Source organism: Lepidochelys olivacea, assembly GCF_965140295.1.
Source record: "Lepidochelys olivacea isolate rLepOli2 genome assembly, chromosome: 20".
In the NCBI taxonomy this organism is placed as follows: Eukaryota; Metazoa; Chordata; order Testudines; family Cheloniidae; genus Lepidochelys; species Lepidochelys olivacea.
The window spans coordinates 12,562,786-12,585,021 of NC_140430.1; the positions used below are offsets into that span (position 1 = coordinate 12,562,786).

General features: G+C 46.0%; 1 pseudogene across 1 annotated transcript in view; it reads left to right on the plus strand.

Moving 5' to 3' along the window:
• LOC311510671 (twist-related protein 2 pseudogene) overlaps window positions 1-19,547 on the plus strand; it is a 41,949-nt pseudogene extending 22,402 nt beyond the window's left edge. The window contains exon 2 of the transcript XR_014714599.1: window positions 16,415-19,547. The product of XR_014714599.1 is annotated as a twist-related protein 2 pseudogene (transcript). The remainder of the gene's footprint in view (window positions 1-16,414) is intronic.
• Window positions 19,548-22,236: the final 2,689 nt, after the last annotated feature.

A 22,236-nucleotide genomic window follows, 5' to 3' on the forward strand; every position in this document is an offset into this window, starting at 1 on the left:
AGCAGCACATATTGTTTATTTATTTTAGTCACACTGTCTCTCTTGTCCAGTTGGGTCGAACCACCCTGGGAGTGCTGGGTTCTCCCTCTTGCTCTATCCACTCACATGAGGTTCGTTCCCAGGGCAGTTTATGCAGCCAGCAGAGTGACTGGGCACTCAGCTACTCTCTGCGCTGAGCAACACTGCCCTCTGCCTGTGAGGGTGACAGGGGCATGACCCCAGGTTGACTATTCTCTAAACTGTCAAACTTGGGCTGCGATCCTCCTCCCAGGGAGGCCACGGGCAGTTTTGCCACTGACTTCAGTGGATCAGGATTGAGCCCTTTGATTATACGCTCTTTGGAGCAGGGGATGTGTCTGCATCCAGAGAGATTCCTGGTCCTGCCCCCTTTACCTTCTCACTGCCCAGATCCGCTGGGCACCCAGGAGTTTGGGATGAACCATGGGCTCAAAGATTGGCCCAGCCTGGGCTTGGTAACTTCATAATAAATAAGGAAAGAAGCCAGGACCCTGCAACCACTCCGTCCTCCTGGCTCCCCAAATGCTGTGGGGAGGAGAGGCTAGTTGTTTTAAGCAAGTCACACCATCATCATCTTCTTCCTCACTCCTTCTTCCTCTCCCTGGGACAGATGTTTGCAGAGATGAAAGAGAAGCGGCCTCAGCCCAGGGCCGGCTGCACTCAATCAGTCCCACATTGTGCTGCGCCCAGCTCCTCCCACCTTTGTGCATTTCACTGCCATATGTTTTAAAGTATAGCTGGCTGGGATCACATGGGATGTTCAGCCCTCTCCCCCAGGGAGCAGCACGCAGGCAGCCTTTGGCTCAGAATCAGGCCTTACTGCAGCGTTCGTCTCCTCATTGGGGTGAGCAAGCTGGTAACTGTGCTCCTGACACCATGCACAACTCTGAAGGGAGGGGGCAGCAGGAGAGAAATATCTGCTCTGCATAGGCCAGACCATTAGTGAACATCAGACTACAAGTCTTACCTGCCAAGCGATACTTGGGAAAACAGAGATTAAGCTATTTCCCTGTCTACCTAGTGCCCCTCGATATCTGGACTCCGTGGGCAGGGAACCCCTGCCAAGCCAGTACCAATACAAGAGGGGCAGGGCACAGCACTTCTAATGCTTGTGATTTTATCATGGTTCGCCAGACGTGGTGTTTTTCTTAAAGCCGCAGGTCCAAGTGGAATGGAATGCTAAACTTATTGTACTGATCAGCCACTGGGTGGTGCTGTGTGTAACAGAACATATTTAACCTCAGCCATCCCTGGCAGAGCATTAAAGGATCTTTGAGTGAACACATCTGATCTGTATCTCTCTGAGAAGGAAGCTCTGTACTTAGTCCATATCTGGTACAGACGCTTGACCTGCTAGTAGCAGCTCTGCAACCTACCGTGTAAAAGAAATATCTGACATGGTGTCAGGAGTAAACTAGTTCCAGAGGGGAACAGAAATAGAAGGAAAGCAGCAACAAAGGGGTCAGACAGAAGGAGAAAAGCAACAAGGTTGCAGGATCAATCTCATGCACATGCCACTCTTCAGTGCCCCAGAGAACTTCAGTTTTGACGAACCTTCGAAATGGACAGAATGGAAGCAGTATTTTGCAAGATTTTGAATGGCTACAAAATTCCATAAGGAAACTGAAGATACACAAGGATGCTCTTTACTTTATGCTATGCAGAAGCAGGCAGAGCATATTTTTAAATCCCTTGCCTTTACTAAAGACACTCAGAAAGATGACTATGAAAGGGTTCTGGCTATGTCTGATGCATACCTTATACATCAGAGAAATGTGGTTTATGAAAGAGCATGTTTTCACCAGAGAATTCAAGGGCCAGGGGAAAATGTTGGATGTTTTATAAGAGCTCTGCATACTTTGGCTGAAAACTGTGATTTTGAAACTGCAAAACATGAAAATATCAGAGACAAGCTGGTTATTGCGTTAACAAATAAAAATCTTCCACAACAGCTACAATTAAAAACAGATTTAACCCTACACAGCTATTCAGATAGCAAAGGAATGTGGGCTGGTGAAACAGCAAAACAAAGAGCAACTTGCCAAACTTGAAAAACAAGAAACTAGCTTAGAAGTGTTAAAATATGCAGTATGTGTGCTACAAGTCATTATCATTAGACATCTGAGGGAAGGAGAGAGAACTCCCAGGCTAAGGGCTTGGCTACACTTACATTTTATAGCGCTCTAACTTGCTGGCTCTGGGGTGTGAAAAATCACCCCCCTGAGCGCAGCAAGGCAGAGCGCTTTAAAGCGCTTGTGTAGACACGCCCCAGGGCTGGGAGCTGATCCCCTCGTGGAGATGGATTACCAGGAGCGCTGGGAGACCTCTCTCCCAGCGCTCGTGCGCGACCACACTCACATTTCAAAGCGCTGCTGCGGGAGCGTTCCCACGACGGCGCTTTGAAGTTTCCTGTGTAGTCATGCCCTAAGATGGACAAATTCCAGTCACAACCAAAGCCTAACAGCCTAAATGAGAATGCACAAGATGTGGAAGAATTTATATCCCAAGATATGATGCATGGCCAGCCAAAGGCACAAGAGCCATTGTTTTTGGGATCTTTCACATGTGATGACACAAAAACCTGTCTAGAGAGTGAAACTGAATATTCATGGCAAGACTATTGACTTTAAATTGACTCAGGAGCAGATGTCCTAGTCATCTCAGAAGGGACTTACAATAACCGTCAGCCCCTCCCAGAGCTGAAGTCACCAGACACAGCCCTGACTAACCCTGGAGGTATCCTGAACCGCATGGGCCAGTTCACCACAGAAACAACTTACAAAGACAAAAGCTTTGCATTCAGAGTGCATGTGATCAAACAATCAAAGACCAAGAACCTTCTCAGCCGCAGCATGGCAGCCATGATAGACCTAGTGAGGGAGGTGGACGAACTTGATGGCATATTTGATGATATTGGACTTTTGAAAGGACATCCAGTACAAATCAACTTAAGAGACAATGCTGAACCATACTGTGTACAAACACCTCTATCAGAGAGACCTTGGAAGAGACTAGCTGTAGATTTATACAAATTCAGAGGACATCACTACCTGGTTGTAGTGGACTATTTTTTTCAAATATATAGAAAAAATTTACTTGAAAAAGATAACGTCACAGAATTATCAAGAAACTGAAGTACAATTTTGCTCACTTCGGTATTCCAGAACAACTAGTGATTGGCAATGGACTGCAAGTGAATGTAACACTTCACTGCAGCAGAATTTAAGTAATTTTGAATGCAATATGATTTTGATCATGTTACTAGCAGCCCAAATTACCCACAAACAAATGGAGAGGCTGAGAGAGCTGTACAGTCAGTCAAAAAAATACTACAGCAGGAAAATCCATTCCTTGCTCTTCAGTGCTACAAATCAACACCAACACAAGTACTGGATATACTCCAGCACAACTCCTGATAGGAAGACAACTCAGAACTACTGTTCCAACTTTGGAAAATAATATATTTCCAAAGTGGCCAGACATGAAGAGAGTAGCCAAATTAGATAAAAAGGCAAAAAGAGTTTACAAACACTTTTACAACAGATGCCACTCGGATAGAGAACTGCCACATCCAGAACATGGTGACCATGTTCATGTCAAATTGAATGGAGAATAAGGACAGACAACTCCGGCTGCCATAAAGAAAAAGAATTCAGCATCCAGATCATATGTAATGGAAACTGACAGTGGAGAATTCAACAGGAACTGTTGACATCTAATTTATTCCTCAGAAAGAACAATCTACAGATGTCAGATTTCAGAGTAGCAGCCGTGTCAGTCTGTATCCGCAAAAAGAAAAGGAGTACTTGTGGCACCTTAGAGACTAACAAATTTATTTGAGCATAAGCTTTCGTGAGCTACGGCTCACTTCATCAGATGCATTCGATGAAGTGAGCTGTAGCTCACGAAAGCTTATGCTCAAATAAATTTGTTAGTCTCTAAGGTGCCACAAGTACTCCTTTTCAATCTACAGATAGTGGATTCAGAACAAGAGGAAGTCTCAAGGATTCCAAACCAGCCACAGCCAGATGACCAAGTTGTTATGTGTTCTGGTCATGTAATTAGGAAATCTGTATGATTCAGAGATGCTTAACAGACTGCTCCCTAGTGAACTTTAAAGATAGCATGACTGCGTAAACTTTGTAAATGATAGGAATGTAGAACTTAAAGGGGAAGATGTAATGGAATGCTAAACTGCATTATACTGTTCAGCCACTAGGTGTGTAACATATTTATATAAGCTAACTTCAGCCATACCTGGCAGAACAACTAAAGCATCTTAGAGAGAACACATTTGGTGTGTATCTCTCTCAGAAGGAAGCTCTGTAGTCGGTCCATATCTGGTAAAGTTGCCTGACCTACTAGAAGCAGCCCTGTAACCAACCATATATTAGAAATACCGGACACCTGGAGTCAGGTGATTATGTGGGAATATCTGCATTCACTAACAAAAAATATTTCTTTCTAACAATCCTGGTGATGGGGAAAAGCCTGAGAATGTGAACTCTCCAGGCTCGTAAACCAGAAGAGAAACGAAAAGACACAAAGAGATTCTTTTTTGGCCAGTCTTCTGATTTTTCCTGGCCTATGTGGTAGATTCTGAAGGTCTGGGTTAGCTGTGCTGAGATGTGGAGAGAGATCATGTAAAATGGCAATGTAACAGCAATGGGTGCAAGATCTGTGAAGGGGGACTGGCTGCCTGAATATACAGCTGCTCTGGGCTGACTCCCATAGGAGATGCCTCTGGTGTAGTTGTTACAAATTGAAGCCCAGAAAGTGCTGGATTCTAGACCTAGATCTGCCACTGGCTCATGGCATGGACTTGAAAAGTCACAGTCTCTCTCTGCCTCAGTTTCTCTGATTGTAAAATGGGGATTCATAGATTTTAAAGCCAGAAGGGACTATTGTGACCATCTAGTTTGACCCTTTGTATAACACAGGCCATAGACCTGCCCCAAAATAACCCTAGGGCATATCTATTAGAAAAACATCCAGTCTAGATTTAAAATTGTCAGTAATAGAGAATCCACCATGATCCTTGGTAAGTTGTTCCAAAGGTTAATTACTCTCAGGTTTAAAAATTACGCCTTATTTCCAGTCTGAATTTGTTTAGCTTCAACTTCTAGCCATTGGATCATGTTAAACCTTTCTTTGCTAGATTGAAGAACTCATTATTAAATATTTGTTCCATGTGTAGGCACTTATAGACTGTAATCAAGCTACCCCTTAACCATCTCTTTCTTAAGATAAATAGATTGAGCTCCTTGCATCTTTCACTATAATCATTCAATCATTCTGGTGCCTCTTAGAATCATAGAATCATAGAATATCAGGGTTGGAAGGGACCCCAGAAGGTCATCTAGTCCAACCCCCTGCTCAAAGCAGGACCAATTCCCAGTTAAATCATCCCAGCCAGGGCTTTGTCAAGCCTGACCTTAAAAACCTCTAAGGAAGGAGATTCTACCACCTCCCTAGGTAACGCATTCCAGTGTTTCACCACCCTCTTAGTGAAAAAGTTTTTCCTAATATCCAATCTAAACCTTCCCCACTGCAACTTGAGACCATTACTCCTCGTTCTGTCATCTGCTACCATTGAGAACAGTCTAGAGCCATCCTCTTTGGAACCCCCTTTCAGGTAGTTGAAAGCAGCTATCAAATCCCCCCTCATTCTTCTCTTCTGCAGGCTAAACAATCCCAGCTCCCTCAGCCTCTCCTCATAACTCATGTGTTCCAGTCCCCTAATCATTTTTGTTGCCCTTCGCTGGACTCTCTCCAATTTATCCACATCCTTCTTGAAGTGTAGGGCCCAAAACTGGACACAGTACTCTAGATGAGGCATCACCAACGTCGAATAGAGGGGAATGATCACGTCCCTCGATCTGCTCGCTATGCCCCTACTTATACATCCCAAAATGCCATTGGCCTTCTTGGCAACAAGGGCACACTGCTGACTCATATCCAGCTTCTCGTCCACTGTCACCCCTAGGTCCTTTTCCGCAGAACTGCTGCCTAGCCATTCGGTCCCTAGTCTGTAGCTGTGCATTGGGTTCTTCCGTCCTAAGTGCAGGACCCTGCACTTATCCTTATTGAACCTCATCAGATTTCTTTTGGCCCAATCCTCCAATTTGTCTAGGTCTTTCTGTATCCTATCCCTCCCCTCCAGCGTATCTACCACTCCTCCCAGTTTAGTATCATCCGCAAATTTGCTGAGAGTGCAATCCACACCATCCTCCAGATCATTTATGAAGATATTGAACAAAACCGGCCCCAGGACCGACCCTTGGGGTACTCCACTTGATACCGGCTGCCAACTAGATATGGAGCCATTGATCACTACCTGTTGAGCCCGACAATCTAGCCAACTTTCTACCCACCTTGTAGTGCATTCATCCAGCCCATACTTCCTTAACTTGCTGACAAGTATACTGTGGGAGACCGTGTCAAAAGCTTTGCTAAATTCAAGAAACAATACATCCACTGCTTTCCCTTCATCCACAGAACCAGTAATCTCATCATAAAAGGCAATTAGATTAGTCAGGCATGACCTTCCCTTGGTGAATCCATGCTGACTGTTCCTGATCACTTTCCTCTCATGCAAGTGCTTCAGGATTGATTCTTTGAGGACCTGCTCCATGATTTTTCCAGGGACTGAAGTGAGGCTGACTGGCCTGTAGTTCCCAGGATCCTCCTTCTTCCCTTTTTTAAAGATTGGCACTACATTAGCCTTTTTCCAGTCATCCGGGACTTCCCCGGTTCGCCACGAGTTTTCAAAGATAATGGCCAATGGCTCTGCAATCACAGCCGCCAATTCCTTCAGCACTCTCGGATGCAACTCGTCTTCTCTCAACCCTCTCCAATATAGCAAACTCTTTCTTGAATTGTGGGCACCAGAACAGTATTCCAGTAGCAGTGGCATCTGTGCCAAATACTCCTACTTGAGATTCCCCTGTTTATGCATCCCAGGATCACATTAGCCCTTTGGCTACAGTGTCATAGAATCATAGAATATCAGAGTTGGAAGGGACCTCAGGAGGTCATCTAGTCCAACCCCCTGCTCAAAAGCAGGACCCATCCCCAATTAAATCATCCCAGCCAGGGCTTTGTCAAGCCTGACCTTAAAAACTTCTAAGGAAGGAGATTCCACCACCTCCCTAGGCAACGCATTCCAGTGTTTCACCACCCTCCTAGTGAAAAAGTTTTTCCTAATATCCAACCTAAACCTCCCCCACTGCAACTTGAGACCATTACTCCTTGTCCTGTCATCTTCCACCACTGAGAATAGTCTAGAACCATCCTCTCTGGAACTACCTCTCAGGTAGTTGAAAGCAGCTATCAAATCCCCCCTCATTCTTCTCTTCCGCAGACTAAACAATCCCAGTTCCCTCAGCCTCTTCTCATAACTCATGTGTTCCAGACCCCTAATCATTTTTGTTGCCCTTCGCTGGACTCTCTCCAATTTATCCACATCCTTCTTGTAGTGTGGGGCTCAAAACTGGACACAGCACTCCAGATGAGGCCTCACCAATGTCGAATAGAGGGGGACGATCACGTCCCTCGATCTGCTCGCTATGCCCCTACTTATACATCCCAAAATGCCATTGGCCTTCTTGGCAACAAGGGCACACTGCTGACTCATATCCAGCTTCTCGTCCACTGTCACCCCTAGGTCCTTTTCCGCAGAACTGCTGCCTAGCCATTCGGTCCCTAGTCTGTAGCTGTGCATTGGGTTCTTCCGTCCTAAGTGCAGGACCCTGCACGTATCCTTATTGAACCTCATCAGATTTCTTTTGGCCCAATCCTCCAATTTGTCTAGGTCTTTCTGTATCCTATCCCTGCCCTCCAGCGTATCTACCACTCCTCCCAGTTTAGTATCATCCTCAAATTTGCTGAGAGTGCAATCCACACCATCCTCCAGATCATTTATGAAGATATTGAACAAAACCGGCCCCAGGACCGACCCCTGGGGCACTCCACTTGACACCGGCTGCCAACTAGACATGGAGCCATTGATCTCTACCCGTTGAGCCCGACAATCTAGCCAACTTTCTACCCACCTTATAGTGCATTCATCCAGCCCATACTTCTTTAACTTGCTGACAAGAATACTGTGGGAGACCGTGTCAAAAGCTTTGCTAAAATCAAGATACAATACATCCACTGCTTTCCCTTCATCCACAGAACCAGTAATCTCATCATAGAAGACGATTAGATTAGTCAGGCATGACCTTCCCTTGGTGAATCCATGCTGACTGTTCCTGATCACTTTCATCTCATGTAAGTGCTTCAGGATTGATTCTTTGAGGACCTGCTCCATGATTTTTTCCGGGGACTGAAGTGAGGCTGACTGGCCTGTAGTTCCCAGGATCCTCCTTCTTCCCTTTTTTAAAGATTGGCACTACATTAGCCTTTTTCCAGTCATCCGGGACTTCCCCCGTTCGCCACGAGTTTTCAAAGATAATGGCCAATGGCTCTGCAATCACAGCCGCCAGTTCCTGGACATGGGAGCTCATGTTCAACTGATTATCCACCATAACCCCTAAATCTTTTTCAATCACTGCTTCCCAAGCTAGAGTTCCCCATTCTGTAAGCATGGCATACATTCTTTGTTCCTAGATGTATGCCTTTACATTTAGCTGTATTAAAACTCATACTGTTTCCTTGCACCCAGTTTACCAAGCGATCCAGATTGCCCTCTATCAGTGACCTGTCCTCTTCTTTATTTACCACGCCCCTAATTTGTGTGTCATCTGTAAATTGTATCAGTGTTGATACTTCTTCCAAGTCATTTTTAAAAGTGTAGGGTCAAACAGTGTAGCGTCAAGAACCGATTCCTGCAGGACCCCACTGGAGACACACCCATTCAATGATTTCCTGTTTACCATTACATTTTGAGATCTATCAGTTAGCCATCTTTTAATCCATTTAATGTGTGCCATATTAAGTCTATGCCATTGTAGTTTTTTAATCAATGTTGTGCAATACCAAGTCAAATGGCTTACAGAAGCCTAAGTATATTACATCAACAATATTACCTTTATCAGCCATACTTGTTATCTCATCAGAAAAAGACATGAAGTTTGCTTGACAGAATCTATTTCCAATAAGACCCATGTTGACTGGCATTAATTAAATAACCCTCTTAAATTCTTTATTAATCAAGTCCCATATCAGCCGCTCCATTATCTTGCCCAGAATCGATGTCAGACTCCCAGGGCATTACCTCATTGTAGTCCCTACTGACCAAAGGAAGGGGGGTGACTCACTCAAGAGGCTAACAGATCCTTTGTTGTTACCTAGGCCAGTGTCCTTTGTTCGTGTGAAGCTGGACTGGATTTGTCCCATACATGCCCTGATGAGGTGTGAACTGCCCCTCTGCTCTTGGAGAGTTTTGCCTGGGCCTGTTTTAAGCCATGAGGACACATTTTCAGCCTCATAACTATATACATGAAATTATAACCTATAACATTACTGTAACAACAATTACTATAACATCACTACAACAACAATGCTCAGTGCATCATGAGCCTTCCAAAGACACCCTACATGACAAGCTTTGCATTGGATACCACACAATCGTTTTATAAGGCTGAACGTGGGGGTGTAGGGTGTTCCCACGTGGTACAGAACATCACACACTGTAGCACTTAAGTGAAGACATTCCTATGCCAGAAGGAGAGCTCCTCCCATTGCTGTAGTTAATCCACCTACCTGAGAGGAGATAGCTATATCGAGGGGAGGTCTCCTGCTGACATACTGCTGTCCACACCAGGAGTTAGGTCAGGGTGTGGATTTTTCACACCCCTGAGCAATGTAGATTTGCCAATATAAGTCTGTATTCTAGTCCTGGCTGTCAACTTGGAAGAAAATTATCTTGGATGCTTATGGATCAATAAAGCACAAGATGGTTTATTAGTTGGTGTCTGCTATAGACCACCAAATCACAATAGGGAACAGGATGTCCATCTTCTTATGCACCGATCTATAATATTTAGGGGTAAAAGCTGCATGATCATAGGGGACTTCAATTTGAGTGACACATGCTGGAGGTCTTATGCTGCCGGTACTAAAACATCCTTGGAATTTCTAAACATTATAGATAACAATTTCCTAAATCAAAAAGCGTTGCATCCAACAGAGGGGAATTCTATGGTAGACCTTGTCCTAACAGATAAAGAGTAACTGATTACAGAACTAAAAATTAAAGGTAGCTTTAAAAGGGCCAATTTTCCAAAGCTGAAAACAATGATGAGCCAAATCAGCTGGGAGGAAGAACTTAATCAGAAAAATGTGAATGATACAGGTTGCTAATGTGCCATCTGTGGAAGGCAGAGTGTGGGGGTATGCACCCTTTTGCACCAGGTGCCAGCTGGGCTCTCTTGCACCTTCCGAAATTGGTGGCATCAGGGTGCCATGCACCTGACTATAGCAAGCAGACTTGGGGGTGCCATGAGTCCATTGGCAGGAGATGGTATGCTTGGTGCCTTGTGCTCACCTGCAATTGGCTTAGGGGGTGCCGAAGGCCCATCTGTGGTCAGTGATATTGGGGTTGGCATTTCCTTTCTGCAGCAGAGAGTGGTATTCCCATCTTTAAAAAAGGGAAGAAGGAGAATCCGGGGAACTACAGACCAGTCAGCCTCACCTCAGCCCCTGGAAAAATCATGGAACAGGTCCTCAAGGAATCAACACTTGCATGTTATACCGCAATAAAGCTGCCCAGAGCGCTCTAACTCACTCCCCATCCACACTGGCAAGGCACGTAGAGCGCTCTGACTCCCTGGCTAGAGCGCTGCTGGTACTCCACCTCCCCGAGAGGGATAAGGTTTGCTGCGTATTGGGTGAGACGCTACAGCGTCAGTGTGAACAAGGAGTTATGGTACAGTGCTTGGATTGCCCTCCCGAAACATCCCATAATCCCATTAACTGAAGTGGCCTCTCTTGTCTTTGTTGTGAACTCTGTCAGGAAGGCAGAAGTGGCCCTTTCAAAGCTCCGGTTCGGTGCCGGTTGCTTACCAGCTCCGAGAAAAAAACAAACAGCAAATGTTTGCTTTGAGTGAGTGAGAGAGAGAGAGAGGCGGGGGAGGGAGAGGGGGGTCTTTCTTTACAAGACATTGTGCTGACACACTCTCAGCACCCCAAAAACCCACTCTCTCTCCCCCACATACACACAACACACTCCACCCCACCCCCTCCCCATTTGAAAAGCACGTTGCAGCAACTTGAACACTGGGATAGCTGCCCATAACGCACCGCTCCCAATGTAGCTGCAAGTGCTCGTCTCCCGCAGTATTCTTGCCAGCAAGTTAAAGAAGTATGGGCTGGATGAATGGACTATAAGGTGGGTAGAAAGCTGGCTAAATTGTCGGGCTCAACGGGTAGTGATCAATGGCTCCATGTCTAGTTGGCAGCCGGTATCAAGCGCAGTGCCCCAAGGGTCGGTCCTGGGGCCGGTTTTGTTCAATATCTTCATTAATGATCTGGAGGATGGTGTGGATTGCACACTCAGCAAGTTTGCAGATGACACTAAACTGGGAGGAGTGGTAGATACGCTGGAGGGGAGGGATAGGATATAGAAGGACCTAGACAAATCGGAGGATTGGGCCAAAAGAAATCTGATGAGGTTCAATAAGGATAAGTGCAGGGTCCTGCACTTAGGACGGAAGAACCCAATGCACAGCTACAGACTAGGGACCGAATGGCTAGGCAGCAGTTCTGCGGAAAAGGACCTAGGGGTGACAGTGGACGAGAAGCTGGATATGAGTCAACAGTGTGCCCTTGTCAAGAAGGCAAACGGCATTTTGGGCTGTATAAGTAGGGGCATTGCCAGCAGATTGAGGGATGTGATCATTCCCCTCTATTCGACATTGGTGAGGCCTCATCTGGAGGACAGTGTCCAGTTTTGGGCCCCACACTACAAGAAGGATGTGAAAAAATTGGAAAGTGTCCAGCAGAGGGCAACAAAAATGATTAGGGGTCTGGAACACATGACATATGAGGAGAGGCTGAGGGAGCTGGGATTGTTTAGTCTGCAGAAGAGAAGAATGAGGGGGGGATTTGATAGCTGCTTTCAACTACCTGAAAGGGGGTTCCAAAGAGGATGGCTCTAGACGGTTCTCAGTGGTAGCAGATGACAGAACAAGGAGTAATGGTCTCAAGTTGCAGTGGGGGAGATTTAGGTTGGATATTAGGAAAAACTTTTTCACTAGGAGGATGGTGAAGCACTGGAGAGCGTTACCTAGGGAGGTGGTGGAATCTCCTTCCTTTGAGGTTTTTAAGGTCAGGCTTGACAAAGCCCTGGCTGGGATGATTTAGTTGGGGATTGGTCCTGCTTTGACCAGGGGGTTGGACTAGATGACCTCCTGAGGTCCCTTCCAACCCTGATATTCTATGATTCTATGATTTGGTGCTAGGTAGGACCAGGATTCCACACACCTCTTTTTGGCAGGTGACTCTGTGTGGTGCAGGTTGCCACATATCTGTTTGAGGTAGGTGGCATGGGGGTGTCTCATTGCTCCCTGTATGAGGTGGTAACAGGGACAGGGGCCACATCAGTCTGAGGTATGAGGTTTGAGAGGGTGTAGTGGGTGCCATGGAGATGTAGTGGGTGCAATGGAGGTACAGTGGGTGCCGGGGAGGTATGGTGGCTGCCAGTGTTGACCTGCAGTTGGAATGAGGACACTGCCTTCTCACTGTATTAGGGCAGGCTCTGTGTACTGGTCTGCGACGTATGGAACAGCAGGTACAGTATGTGCTATGGGATGCCCAGTGACTCTGTGATAGGTGCCCGTTCCATGCATTCATTGTGGCAGGCACAAGACAGCAGAACTCACTCAGAGCTTTCTTCTTTCTAATCTTTGAGGCTGAGGCCAAAGAACAGAAACTGGGAATGCAGCCAGGTTAACACAGGGGCCCAGGGAGCCCTTGGTACAAACTCCTGTATATGCATGGCAGCCCAGTGCCTCTGTCTGCTCTCCAAGTGTCATACCCCCCCCCCCGCCCCTCCTTGGCACTCGCACCTGCTGCAATTGAGATGCAGCAGCACAGACCTGGGGAGAGACATAGCCAATGCATGGGCAGCTCGAGCTGGGGAGGGGACTTGGAATTCCCCTGAAGGGCAGATGGAAAAAGCTGTTAGAGAAGGAGAAGGATCAAGATGCTGAGCTAGCAGGTGAACTGGAACTGGGGAAGGAGGTGAAGTGATAAAACAAAAGGAGAACAGGAGAACAAAAGTAGGAGACTGGGAAGCAAGGAGGAAAGAAGGTTTCAGGTCAGGAGAAGCAAAAAGAAAACAACCAACCAACCCAAAAAACAGACCTGAGTATGTGAGCAGGCACTATTAGAGAAGGGAAGTAGCGGGAGAAAAAAATCTACAGACTTACCAGAGAGCGAGTATCAAGGGAAAAAAACTGAAAGGAAATATAATTGGTGAACAAGGGAATTAATCAAAAAGCTGGGTTAAGTGCAAACAGATCCTGGAAATGACAAATAAGAAGCCCACTCACAAAGAACCTAACATATATGATCAGAGAGAGGGACTGTCTGAACATCTATTGATGGAATACAGTGCAAAGGTGCCTAATGGACAAGTGAGGGCCCACTAGGTGGATAAACTTGGTGAAAAGAGGTACAGCCACAGGAACAGTGAATCTAAGGAACACTTCAAGGTGAAGAGAAGCAAAGAACAGGACAGTAAGAGTGGAGTTGGACTTACAGCCAAGGCGAGGAAAAGTTTAGTCTTCTCTGATGTGGCACACTATATACAGATTTCACAGTGGTAGCCGTGTTAGTCTGTATCAGCAAAAATAACGAGGAGCCCTTATGGCACCTTAGAGACTAATACATTTATTTGGGCGTAAGCTTTTGTGGGCTAGAACCCACTTCATCAGATGCATGGAGTGAAAATACAGGAACAGATATAAATACATGAAAGGATGGGGGGTGCTTTACCAAGTGTGAGGTCAGTCTAATGAGATAAATCAATTAACAGCAGGATACCAAGGGAGGAAAAATAACTTTTGAAGTGGTAAGAGAGTGGCCCATTACAGACAGTTGACAAGAAGGTGTGAGTAATAATAGGGAGAAATTAGTATTGGGGAAATTAAGTTTAGGTTTTGTAATGACCCAGTCACTCCCAATTTTTATTCAGGCCTACTCTGATGATATCTAGTTTGCAAATTAATTCCAGTTCTGCAGCTTCACGTTGGAGTCTGTTTTTGAAGTTTTTTTGTTGAAGAATTGCCACTTTGAGGTCTGTTATTGAGTGACCAGAGAGATTGAATTGTTCTCCTACTGGTTTTTGAATGTTATGATTCCTGATGTCAGATTTGTGTCCATTTATTCTTTTGCGAAGAGACTGTCCGGTTTGGCCAATGTACATGACAGAGGGGCATTGCTGGCACATGATGGCATATATCACATTGGTTGTTGTGCAGGTGAACAAGCCCTTGATGGTATGGCTGATGTGGTTAGGCCCTATGATGGTGTCCCTTGAATAGATATGCGGACAGAGTTGGCACCAGGGTTTGTAGCAGGGTTTGGTTTCTGGGTTGGTGTTTTTGTTGTGTGGTGTGTAGTTCCTGGTGAGTATTTGCTTCAGGTTGGGGGGCTGTCTGTAAGTGAGGACTGGCCTGTCTCCCAAGATCTGTGAGAGTGAGGGATCGTCCTTCAGGATAGGTTGTAGATCCTTGATGATGCGCTGGAGAGGTTTTAGTTGGGGGCTGAAGGTGACGGCTAGCGGCCAACATTTTTCCTGTATTTTCACTCCATGCATCTGCTGAAGTGTGTTCTAACCCACGAAAGCTTATGCCCAAATAAATTTGTTAGTCTCTACGGTGCCACTAGGACTCCTCGTTATTTTTACAATATGCAGAGTAATCTCTTGTTCTGCTAGCATTAACTGCACAGCAGGTATAAGCTCCCAAGGTGAATGAGCTGGTAACCTGTAGTTTATTATTAGTAGTAGTGAGTCTTTGGTAATCGTCTGTATCATTTGTGCTCCTGGTACAATTTGGGGGTTTTGCCTTATAAAGTTCTAAATAGTTAAAATGATCCCTTTTGTTTTGGTTTGCCCTGCCTCTCCTCACAGTTAACATCGCCTGGCCTAGTCAGGTCACTGTGAGTCCCAACACACTTGGCTCAGTCCCCCACAAGGCTGAGGGAAACAGAACCTCCCCAAACGAGTGAGGAACCAGTGTGGACAAACATGCAGTGTGGACAGACCTGGGGGGCTGGTACCAGTGCAGCCCGTTAGCAAAGGCTGACACCCAGTCACTGCACTGCCAGACTTCCTCTAGCAAACCCATCTGACAGCAGCTCCCTGTTCCATGCTGTGGAGGGCTGACAGTGCCAGAGTTCACTGGCTCACTGGGGTTATGCTGCTGTGCTAAGCAGTTGGGGAGAGGGATTATTTGACAGCCCTACAGACCAGAGCCTCCAGCCCCGGAATAGGCACCGAATGGGCAGTGCAGTCAGCAGGCTTCTAACACCACCCCGTGGTTCCGATGCTGCTCTGTAATGCTGCCCTCTGCCCCGTTCCCAGCCTCTGGGCAGGCAGGGTGTGCTGGCATGGAGGGCTAGTCAGAGGTGGCCTTGTCTACACATTTGCAGGCAGTCACCACCGGCTGCTGCCCTGTCATCTTTCATATGACACCATAGTCAAACCACATTAGTCATTAAGCGGCAAACCTCCAAGCACAGCCCCGTTGCTGCAGAAGGGTGCGCACTGAGGCAGAAGGGGTGGGGAGGAGGGGGGTTCCTTCTCATTCAGTGCTGAGCCAAAGCCCTGGGGCATGCATGGGGCATGCTTGCTGTACAGAGCTGCACCCCCCGCCCCCATCCCGTAGCACTTCCCTACTCTGCTGTGCTACTGTAGGCTCCTGATAAGCCCAGTGCTCCGCTGCTTGCAACTCATCCCTGGCCAGCAGGATGTGTGCCTGGAGCTCAAGGGAGAGCATACATACCAAGGCTCATTTTCAAAACTGCTGAGCACCAGTTCTCAGTGGGGAAGGGGATTCTCCATAGGGGGCATAAGGAGTTTTCTGTGGGGAGAATTCTCCATGGGAAGAAGGGGGATTTTCCATGGGGGGAGGGGTTCTTCTTTGGGGGCAGGAGATGCTCTGTGGAGGGAGGGGGATTCTTCATCGGAGGTGGGGGGATTTTCCATGGGGAGAAGGGGACTATCCATTGGGGGCAGGGGGGATACTCCATGGGGGGAGGGGGGTCCTAAATGGGAAGAGGGGGGATTCTCCGTGGGGGGAGGGGATTCTCCATTGTCCTCAGTAGGAAGTGCTGAACATTGAGCACTTTTCCAGTCCATTCACCAAGTCCCTGTTGGGGAGCAAAGCGATTTTTGTTGCAGGTGGTTGCCTGGCTGTGACTGACTCTGGATCTCTCTACTTAGGTGTTCCTGGGATGAGGGATGAACAAGCGTCATGCTTCTGCCTCAATCAAAACAAAACATCAACTAAGCCAGAAAAAGCTCCCCAAAGCCAACAAAGCTATTCTTCTCCTGAGCAGTCCCCGGCGAGGGGAGGATGAGCAGGCACCCCCCCCCCCTTTGGTACAACGATGACTTCTCAGCACAGGAACCACTCTCAATTCCTCAGTCCTTTGACAAAGACCCTGGAGAAAACTGGGTCTCTAGAAGAGGTAGAAATCCAAGCCAGGCCCGGACCATTTGGCTTGTAACAAGCTTGTCAGATAGTGTGTATAAAACTCTTTTGGAAGATAATTTATTTTTGAATAGCAGATAACAAATAGCCAGTTGAAAACAAATTCTCTGTTGGTACTAGCTTTCTGCTTTGCAAGTGCCTTGGTTACTCACCAGAAAGGATCCAAAGGGTCCATTCACTCCCATTTGTGCCCAGTGCTTGGCCTGCTGATGGGAACAGCCCTGGCATGTCTCATCCATACATCCTGCAGCAGAACTGGATAACGCAAGAACAGAATCTCCTGAAAGTTATCTGTGTCCCACTTCATCTGCCCTCAGCTGAACTCTCCCAGCAGCCAGGATTCCCTTGGGAGTCTCTCCCATTTGCCGTCAGCAACTGCCCAGATAAGAGGGCTCAATCTGTGCCACCCTGCAGCCCCGTTTTTCTCATCTCCCATTTTGTCAGATATTAGAAGCCATAGAAAGAAGTCAAACTGAGTTCCTGGCTTTGGAATTGCCAATGAGGAGTTTATTATCCCAACTTCCAGCAGCTGAAGCCCTGCTGGCTGCTTCCTCTAGACTAGAGGACCATGCGCCAGTGCAGGCATCCCCAGAAATGTACCCAGATGCATATTAGAACCTTAAGCTGTTCCTTTGTCTATAGCACCAAGCAGCTTCTTCCCGGCCATATTTCCTCATCTAGTCTCTGCCCCTTGTAAGTTACCAGCACAGCTCTCTTGGGAGTGAGTGGGTGGAGCCAAAGAAGGGCAGAGGAGTGACAGACCACATGCTCCTCATTGGAACAGGCATCTGCCTATTTCCTGGATGACGGCTCAGTCCAGCCACATTTGCAGACTGTTTGCTTCTTACTTTAGTGCTGCTTAGAAAGGCAATTCATATAGTGGGTAAAATGAAAACTCCAGAGGGCAAAGAGGAGAGATGAGAACTTCCATGACTATCCAGTCCTCATTGCTTTAGAGCTTCCTAGTTTTGGGAATGCAAAAACACAGCATCCGTGGCTTTGTCTAATAACTGAGGAGGAGTCTTGGCCTGTCTGTGTTTAACATCTGTTATTATGTCACTGAAAGGACTCTGCTCTCTGAACAAACCTGTATGATAATAAAATCGTGATTTGTGCACCTGCCTGGCTCGCACAGTGCTACATAAGGTGCTTTGTTGTGGGCGGTGCTGGCCTGGCTGATGCAATACCACATGTCCCCGCCCAGAGTGTAGTGCAAAGCCCTGGTGCTACAGGATGCTGGTGGTCTGTGGCGGCCCCTACTACACTCCTCCCCATTCACCCTCCAAAGGGGATTTAGAGATTCAAACCCTTAAGCACATAAAGAATTTGTATCAGAAACTTCTCAGAGACCTGCCACTTCAACCCTGTTGGTTGGAGCCAGTAAATTCCGCTAGCTTGGCTGGTTGAAAATCAAGAGCAGAAAAATCACACATTCAAATTCCTGGGGTTTTCCCATCAGAATTAGAGAGTTTACTGATATTTTACATTGAAATGTTTGCCCAACTCTGATACTAGGCAAGACTAAGAAACTGCCTCTGGATAAGGTTACGAATGACCTCTCCAAGCTCCTTCAGCTCCCAGGCGAGGCTCAGAGACCATTCACAGCCACAAAGGATGGTGGACAGATACAACACCCAGCCAGTGAATTTGCAGCATCACAACCATGCTGGTCCCCAGGGTTTTGCTTTTAAAATTAACTGATAAGGCACCTCCGCACTGGTCCTTTCCCAGTCCAATAGGGACCAGCTGTGCAGCAAGGCCACAGCACCTAAATCCGTATTTACACATCTACATCTGGTGTGCTACTGAAGCAAAAGGTCTCAGCACCTCTGGAAATCAGCCCATTTCTTTAGGTACCCAAGTGTGAACGCTTTGGCTGAAGGATACATAGCAAAGGTGTGGGCATTTCCACATGGGTATTTCCTGAACTAATGACAGATTGCTATGGAGGTTCCTAGCACTTAATTTCTCACACTGATGAGCTTTTCTCTGGGCAATGTTCTGTGCACAATAGTTCTGCCCTCCAAGGCAAGAGCTGTGCAGATGCTGAAAACTGCTCTGAAACCCCAGGATCTTAGCTCTTTGAAGCCTGGGATATCTGGAACCAGCCCCACCTGGATCTCCTGCTGCAGCATGACTCTGGTCATTTCTCCTGATTCTCCAGACACAACAGGCAGGTTCCTCACATTCAGGTGCAAACCCACAGTACAAGCAATAATGAAAAAAGACAATGCCTCCACATCTTCCCCACCATCAGCAAACCAAACTGTGGCTGCTGAAAAGGGGGAAAACTGTTCATAGAATCATAGAATATCAGGGTTGGAAGGGACCCCAGAAGGTCATCTAGTCCAACCCCCTGCTCGAAGCAGGACCAATTCCCAGTTAAATCATCCCAGCCAGGGCTTTGTCAAGCCTGACCTTAAAAACCTCTAAGGAAGGAGATTCTACCACCTCCCAAGGTAACGCATTCCAGTGTTTCACCACCCTCTTAGTGAAAAAGTTTTTCCTAATATCCAATCTAAACCTCCCCCACTGCAACTTGAGACCATTACTCCTCGTTCTGTCATCTGCTACCATTGAGAACAGTCTAGAGCCATGCTCTTTGGAACCCCCTTTCAGGTAGTTGAAAGCAGCTATCAAATCCCCCCTCATTCTTCTCTTCTGCAGGCTAAACAATCCCAGATCCCTCAGCCTCTCTTCATAAGTCATGTGTTCTAGACCCCTAATCATTTTTGTTGCCCTTCGCTGGACTCTCTCCAATTTATCCACATCCTTCTTGTAGTGTGGGGCCCAACACTGGACACAGTACTCCAGATGAGGCCTCACCAATGTTGAATAGAGGGGAACGATCACGTCCCTCGATCTGCTCGCTATGCCCCTACTTATACATCCCAAAATGCCATTGGCCTTCTTGGCAACAAGGGCACACTGCTGACTCATATCCAGCTTCTCGTCCACTGTCACCCCTAGGTCCTTTTCCGCAGAACTGCTGCCTAGCCATTCGGTCCCTAGTCTGTAGCGGTGCATTGGATTCTTCCATCCTAAGTGCAGGACCCTGCACTTATCCTTATTGAACCTCATCAGATTTCTTTTGGCCCAATCCTCCAATTTGTCTAGGTCCTTCTGTATCCTATCCCTCCCCTCCAGCGTATCTACCACTCCTCCCAGTTTAGTATCATCCAAAAATTTGCTGAGTGTGCAATCCACACCATCCTCCAGATCATTTATGAAGATATTGAACAAAACCGGCCCCAGGACCAACCCTTGGGGCACTCCACTTGATACCGGCTGCCAACCAGACATGGAGCCATTGATCACTACCCGTTGAGCCCGACAATCTAGCCAGCTTTCTACCCACCTTATAGTGCATTCATCCAGCCCATACTTCCTTAACTTGCTGACAAGAATACTGTGGGAGACCGTGTCAAAAGCTTTGCTAAAGTCAAGAAACAATACATCCACTGCTTTCCCTTCATCCACAGAACCAGTAATCTCATCATAAAAGGCGATTAGATTAGTCAGGCATGACCTTCCCTTGGTGAATCCATGCTGGCTGTTCCTGGTCACTTTCCTCTCATGCAAGTGCTTCAGGATTGATTCTTTGTTGTTCTCCTTCCAGTAGCCAGGAGTCCAGGCAGAATCTGGTTCCTGTTTGACTATAAAGGATAAAAATGACAAAATCTGTATTCTTCGAACACGCTCTTCCCCTCCCTCTCTTGACACAGATCTCACCATAATTAATGGAAGCGGGGGGGGGGGGTGCGCTCATACAATCTCCTGCCTCTATATGGAAACACAACTGCCTAACATTGTGTCAAAAGCCCCATTCTGTTCCCAAGTGACAGGAGAGCAAGCTGACCAGAGAGACTGAAGTGTTCTTCGACTGGTTTATGAATGTTAAAATTCTCTACGGACACAAATCAGATGTCAAGAATTATAACATTCATAAACCAGTCGGAGAACACTTCAATCTCTCTGGTCACTCGATTTCAGACCTAAAGGTCGCAATATTAGAACAAAAAGACTTCAAAAACAGACTCCAACGAGAGACTGCTGAATTGGAATTAATTTGCAAACTGGGTACAATTAACTTAGGCTTGAATAGAGACTGGGAGTGGATGGGTCATTACACAAAGTAAAACTATTTCCCTATGTTTATTTCCCCCACCCCCCACTGCTCCTCAGATGTTCCTGTTAACTGCTGGAAATGGCCCACCTTGATTATCACTACAAAAGGTTTTCTCCCTCCCTCCCACCCCCCCACCCCCGGCTCTCCTGCTGGTAATAGCTCATCTTAAGTGATCACTCTCCTTACAGTGTGTATGATAACACCCATTTTTTCATGTTCTGTGTGTATATAAATCTCCCCACTGTATTTTCCACTGAACGCATCCGATGAAGTGAGCTGTAGCTCAGGAAAGCTGATGCTCAAATAAATTGGTTAGTCTCTAAGGTGCCACAAGTCCTCCTGTTCTTTTTGCGAATACAGACTAACACGGCTGTTACTCTGAAACCACTCTTGTAGCTTCACCAATGCAAAAACCACCCAAGATAGTCAAACCTTAATGTGACATCAGAGGTAACTCAACCAATCATTGCCCTTCCATTCCTTCTCATTTGCATACTGCACTTCCATTGGTTGAACTGAGTAAGAAGGCAGGAAAAAGTATCCATTAATACATTCATGGCTATAAATGTATTAATTACATAAATTAATTAATACTTATGCACCTGAAATTTTATTCACATGCATTGTCCTCTTGCAACATATGGAATTACTCACAGGAGTGCATGTGTGTATTTCTTTGCAGGCTCCAGCCATTCAGTTTTAGCTGCCAGCCACCAGAAAGTCTGGGACGAATTTTCCAGGTTAAATGTGTTTTTCCCTACGTAATCCTTACTTTTTACATATTACAGCTGGTGGATGCTCTACCCTCATGAACTGATAGCAGTTTTCAAATTATCTAATTGTTCATTAAAATAAATAAAATTCATACTAAAATATGATTCAGTATGTCTTCATTTATTACTAAGATCCAAGGTGCATCTGAAATATAGACACCGCCATTTTTGTAATTATGAATTGCCTTAAAATCCTCCTTTAAATTAAACTTGTCAAGCATTAATCAAAGAATAGAAAAGATAAAAATTTAAAGAAAAATAGCTTAAAATCTGCTTGAAAAAAGTAATGTCCTGTTGAGATTCATTAAAAAAGCACTATACCATATTACTTAGAATATCTAGAAATAGTAATCCAAAGGGGAAAAAAAGCTTTTTCAAATTCTTATAACAGCAATTATTGTTGTTATTATTATTTTATTATTATTACAGACAGAAAAATAATTAAAACTTTTAAAATGTAAAGTATTAAGCAAATCTTCTATTTTGACAAGATAGTTTTCCCTTTCTCTTTGACTAGCCAGAGCTTTTTAAAGGGAAAAGTGCCTGTCTGACAATCTTTTAGACCAGGACTCCAACTCAAAGCGACACCAGACCCTGCCAGAACAACAGAGGCAAAACTTGCAGACATCTCTACTACTACGATGCTCAA